Here is a 6,000-nt window from a genome sequence, read left to right on the forward strand (position 1 = left end):
TGTCTATACTGTGCCTTTACTCTCCTCCAGCACAAACCCAAGCCAATAGTTCTGCTCTATCCCAGATCCATTCCTCATCAATCTTTTACTAATCCACAGAAATGACAGGAATTAGAAGTAGCAGGTGAATGCTTGCCTCTGAAAACATGGTTTACAGCTAATCAACAGGGCTGGCACATAAAATCATCATTATATGTGCAGAGCAGACCCAGATGTGCTGAGGGGCCATCCCCAGGCCATCACTGCAGCAGCTAATGTTCATTAATCAGGGATCCTGGCCTTCTTGGAGTATCAGTGTATAGTTAGTAACATTTTATTGCAATATTATACCTAAATGTTACTAAACCTTATTAATGACAAGATTTTAAACTTGGAGTGGAATAGACCAGAGAACCCCAAAGGCTGCAGAGATGAGAATTAAGCCACCACTGATGTTCTTTTCCTTGAATTTAGAAAGCAGCAGAAGCCTAAGAGAAATTTGTCTTGCATCACAGCCCACATCTAAGGAAATTCCACGTGTGGTCAAATGTCAAGTTGTTTCTCTTGCAAAGGGCAATGTGGCAATTGTTTTTCCATTTGCAGAGAAGATTTTTCCTTTGAGCTGAGTTTTTCAGAGGGGGAAGGGAAGGGAGAGAAAGCAAAGTGAGCTTTTCCTTTTAACACACATGCATTCAGAAATCTGGCTGCTCATTTTTAAAAGGTCATGGCTCCCTTCCCCGCTCTTCCTTGTGGCACAGCCAGGCCAGCCACACCTTTGCCAGATAAAAGTTAAGTCCTTGGAAAGGCTCATGGCCCTTGGCACTGAAATAACCAAGACTCCCATCCACCTATCTAAATGCACAAGTTGTCCCAGTGCTTTCTTGCCATTTAAATATTTTTTTTCATTGCTGTTTCCTAAAGAAACAAGATCTGCACAATGCCTTTGGTAATAAATCCTCATCCCATGTCCCCAGTTCCAAGTAAAAATGAGGTTCACAGGACATGAAAGTTCCTACAGCTTGCAGAAAACATCTGGAACTCTTTAAAGAGGAGAAATTGGAGTAGTTGAAGGTCACACTTGTCCATAGTGTGAAGAGGCAGGTGGCAGTGTGACCCACAGTGAGTGTGTGTGGCCAGGGTGGCCGTGCAGCACACGCAGAGCCCCCAGCTGCCCTGCACATGCCACCTCTGTCCCTGCCAGCAGCACGGACACAAGAGGAGGGTGGGCATCCAAAATGGGAGGCTGCAGTGCAGGCTGCTGGAGGCACCATGGGGGGCTGCTGGGATGTGCTGGGGATGATAGAGATCCTGGGGTGTAAAAAAGGAGTCATTACAGCTGAAAATAAAAATAGGGAGAAGCAAACAAATGCTCACTAGCACTGCAGGGCTTCAGGCTCTGCTCCTAGCAGCCAGCCTGCCCAGGGCCCACTGCCCACAGATGCTCTGACCCACAGGCAGTGCTCCACCTCACTCCCTGCAGGGCTCAGCCCTCTCAGGAGGAAGCTGAGAACACATCTCTTTGTTTGTAAAGCCACCTTTATCTTCTTCACCTCCCTGCCTCCTCTGTCCCCCTCCTGCACTGCTCAGAGGAGGGGGGCACAGCTTCCCCAGCTGTGAATCCTCCTCCCTGGCCATCTCTCTGCTTTGCCAGGTCATCACCAAACTCAGAGGAGAGCCCCGAGCTCTCACTGCTCTCCTTTCCTTTTCCCTGCTGCCTGCTATTTGTTGCTGGGGGAGGAATGCAGCCTGGCCCGGGGAAAGGGCTGCTGCTGCCAGGACTCTGCAGGCTAAGTTTAGTTCCTGCCTCTGCCAGGGATCGCCTCCCCAACACTAATCAAAGATTAGATTTCTCCCTGCCTCAGTTTCCCTCTGTAAGCAGCAAAGTTCCATCTTGTGACCTGCCTCGAGTGGGAGCTTATATAATTATACAACTTTTTCACTGCTCCTGTCTCTGGAGCTTTTGCCCTGGCTGAGACCTCGGGATACTCTATAGCCAAACATGGTCTGTTTTCATCAAAGATCTTGTACGCTTGTGATATGAAACACATAAATACTAACTAGAGTCTAATTATAGTTTTTCACAACATGCTTTTTAAATGTTGTATGCAGTTCCATTTAATTAGTTGGAATTCTCTAACAAATAAAATTACTTTGGGATTACTCTCATACTTCTCATATTGATGTGGCCACAAACAGTCTGTCAGTGTTAGAGCCTTTCCTGTAGGCTTCCCAGGAAGAAGTCAGTCTTTGGAGGTGTAAGCAGAACTACTTTTTCATTGTAGGAATGAAATGACAAGAGTGTACAAGCAACAAGAACAGAAAACCCTCTGTGTGTGATGAGAAGGCTTGGCTTCATGCTGTCTCTTTAAAATTTTGCCCAAATAATACATTAAAAGGCAAACCTCTTCTATCACATACATATTTCATCTGCACCTTGGAACTGTAATTAATGGCACAGGAGGCTTCATTTGACAAGCTGCCCTCAGGGCAGACTTTTTACTTCTATCTACATCAACAGTGCTCTCTGCTACTGTCTCCTGTGGCAAAACTCCTCAGCCTCATCCCACTCCATAGCAGGGAGGCAAGCAGATGCGAGGCTAATCCACGTTTCTCTCTCCATTGATGAATACTTCCCTCAGATACAATAGGACTAAAGAGAATAATTTTTCAAAGATGGAAGAAGACATATGAGGAGACACACGGCAGGAGGTGGAGAGAAAACTCCTGTTTGTAAAGCCTGCCTGCTGTGTGAAATGATCAATGCTAATTCAAACTGAATACGATCGAAATGAAACACCAAGGGCCAAATTAGTCTCTGCTGCAGCACCAATAACCCAAAGGCAGATGATTTGATTTCACTGAACTTGTGCCAGGAGTGAACTTGACCCCCAGCGTTACGTGGCATCCAACAGTACGGCCAAGAAACCTGACATACATCACAGGCATCCAAACAGAGGTGTTCTGGCTGTGGCTGGTGCTCCAGAATGTGTTGAATTTTCAGTTCTTCATCCCTGACAACTATTTCTGGTGGTCATTTACCCATGCTTTTCATAGCAGTGATGGTCATTTATGAAAAAGTTGCAGAGGGTCTCCAAGAATATGAGGAACAAATTAACAGTTAGATTTATGTACTTACCAGATATTGGACAAGCTGTATTATTTCTTACCAAATCAATTGGGTAAGAAAAAAAGAACAAAAAGTGGTAACCTTTCTGGAAGATCTGCCTGATGTAACACACGCTCACACGATGTGTACTGAATCCATCACAAAGCAAGTCAGCCTGCAGCAGGATGGAGCTGCACTGACATTAACTCCAGCAACATTAACTGAGGTGGTCTGAACCACAGGATCCCAAGGGCTTTCAAACACTGCTTTATGGATCTTGGGTTTTGAGCAGGAAAGAATATAGGTTTCACTTTTCCCATCATTTTTGCAGCAGTGCTGTCTCTGCAGGGACACGTGCCATCTTTTCCAGGCTCAGCCCAGCCTGTTTGCACAGACTCTTTTCTGCCTGTCCAGGGCCTGGGCAGCCACCCAGCAGCTGGGCAAGGCGGAACTGAGCTCAGTGGGAGATTTGCCACCACCTCTCAGGGTACTGGGCCAATACCCAATAGTGGGTAACACAGCCTGGTTAGAGACCAGGTACATTCCCCTGAGGATTTTTAATTCCCAAAAGTAGAATTTCATGTTTGGTGTCCTGTCTCTAGAGTTTATCCTGCTGATCACCTGCATTTGCATTGTATTGAGTTTTTAATCTGGAATCTGGCAGTAGGTAGCACTGCTATCTCTTCTTAGCAGTGATTCAGATACATACAAACATTGCCAGGTTGGATGGGGCCCCGAGAAATCTGGCCCAGTGAAAAGTGTCCTTGCCCATGGCAGGGGGGTTGGAACTAGATGATTTTTATGGTCCCTTCCAACTCTAATCATTCCATGATTCTATAAAATCTCAGACTTGGGATGGCTCTGCAAGCTCAAACTATTGGATGAGATTTTATGAAACCACAGCAAAAACCTGGCTTTTTATCTGGCTCTCTTTCTGGATTGCATCTGGGTTTAATTTGTTTTTTGGATCTTCCAAAGAAGGATTTAATTATTTTGGGTGACTTATCCACACCTTGTTATCCACTACCTACATGTCTCTTACTTATCAATTTAACACAGCAAAACACTGCTTCAAGCTCATCTCTATAGCCCTATAAATAGTTCTTCTGAGTAGCATCATTGATCTTGTCAGTACTAAATGTTGCAAGATATAAAACACACAAGAATAAGGGAAATTGTCAAACTTTGAAATTTTGGGACTCATATAGATACCTGATGTTTCCAAACTGACTCTGAAAGCACAGGCACTAATACAATTCCACGGTGAGGTGACACAGGTTATTAAGTCAGTGATGAATGACACACAACAGAGACAGAAACATCAATATTGGACATGAGGGGATTAGAGGACAGAGCAGTAAGTCAACAGAAACCCATGATTTCAAGATAGAAAAGGCCTTTTGGATCTGGTACCCAAAATCTACAGGAACTAACAAGGTGTCATTCTGTTAACCTGTAACCACCTTGTGCTGTGGAGAAATGAAGATGTAGGGAAATAATAAACTGAAGGCAATGACAAGTGCTAAGAACTTTAGTAGGAGTTCAAAGCCTCACACTTTTATAGTGGATGTATATAGCTTATAGCTTTATATAGCTAAGTGGATGCTGGCTCTGGTCACCTTGGGGATGCTGGACTTGCAGCTGGAGAGTCAAGGAGGTCCCTTGCATTGTGCACAAAGGGAGAGACCCCTAGGACTGGGGTAGAGCCTTGAGAGAGCCCTGTCACTGCCATTGCCCTCTCAGGCTTGGAACTATTGAGTGACTTAGGCACCACGTCTAAATAACCCCACCGTGCTTCTGGGGGACCAGAGGTGCTCATACCTTGAAGCAAGCTGTCCTGGAAAGAGCATCCTGCCAATCCAGCTCCTACTGCCTTGACTGGCCCTTAGAGGGTGAGGTATCCTTCTGCCACCATGCACAAAGATTTGAGAATCTCTGTGAGTTCAGTGCCACCTGTAGAGTCATCAGTGCCTTGTGAGGATGATGGGGGAGAGGGAAGGCTGGGACCCACCTGCCTGGGGGTACCATGGCCCGTGTGACCTCCTGGAGAATGTTCACCATTCAGTGCTGCAGCACAGGCTGCTGGAATGGCAGGACAACAGCTGGCTCTGCTCAATATTCACCATTCAGTGCTGCAGCACAGGCTGCTGGAGTGGCAGGACAGCAGCTGGATCTGCTCCTCTGGTGGGTGCCAGCGATGGTGGATGTGGAGCTGGTGACAGGGCTCGGCTCTCTCCACGTGGGCAGGGGGTTTCTCTCCCCACTCACCCCACCCATGTCACACACCACCACACACTCCTGCACAGTCCCTCTATTACCTGCTGGAAAAGAGCAGCAACACCGGTGTGATTAAAGATAACGAGCTGCTGATTAGTACTGGGAAACACAACTGAAAACATTTTATTTCAATTGCCTTTCTTGTTGAGTTAATTAATATAAAACACAAAGCCACTCATCTGTATTACCATGCCTGCTTGGCACAAAGCACTTTGTCTGAACAGGCTGTAATTAATATTTGGGTTGACTTGCACCTTCCATTAGCACAACAAAAGAGATTAATAGCAGCTTTCAGATGATTCCCGGTGATGTACCTGCTCTTGGGCTATTACCCGCTTGCTGTGGGGATACTTGAGCTGCAGGGAAGGTACAACACAGTCCTTCTTCCCCAAGCACAAGACTCCCTGAAGAAAACAAGCTAAAGAGAATTGTCCATAGATCAGCTGTTCCACAGTATTTAAATTTGCCTTTGTGCAATGTTTTAATGTCTGTCAGCTGCTTGAAGAGGCATCGTTCAGGAGGTCAGTGAAATCTTTGGCTGTAACATTAAGGAGAGTATTTTTGATCCCAGACTGTTGGTTTGGAAAGTTCAGGGTCATGTTTTAGTCTGAACTGCAATCAGTAAAGCCATGAAAGCA

The sequence above is a fragment of the Lonchura striata genome, chromosome 6, assembly GCF_046129695.1.
Source record: "Lonchura striata isolate bLonStr1 chromosome 6, bLonStr1.mat, whole genome shotgun sequence".
Taxonomy (NCBI): domain Eukaryota; kingdom Metazoa; phylum Chordata; class Aves; order Passeriformes; family Estrildidae; genus Lonchura; species Lonchura striata.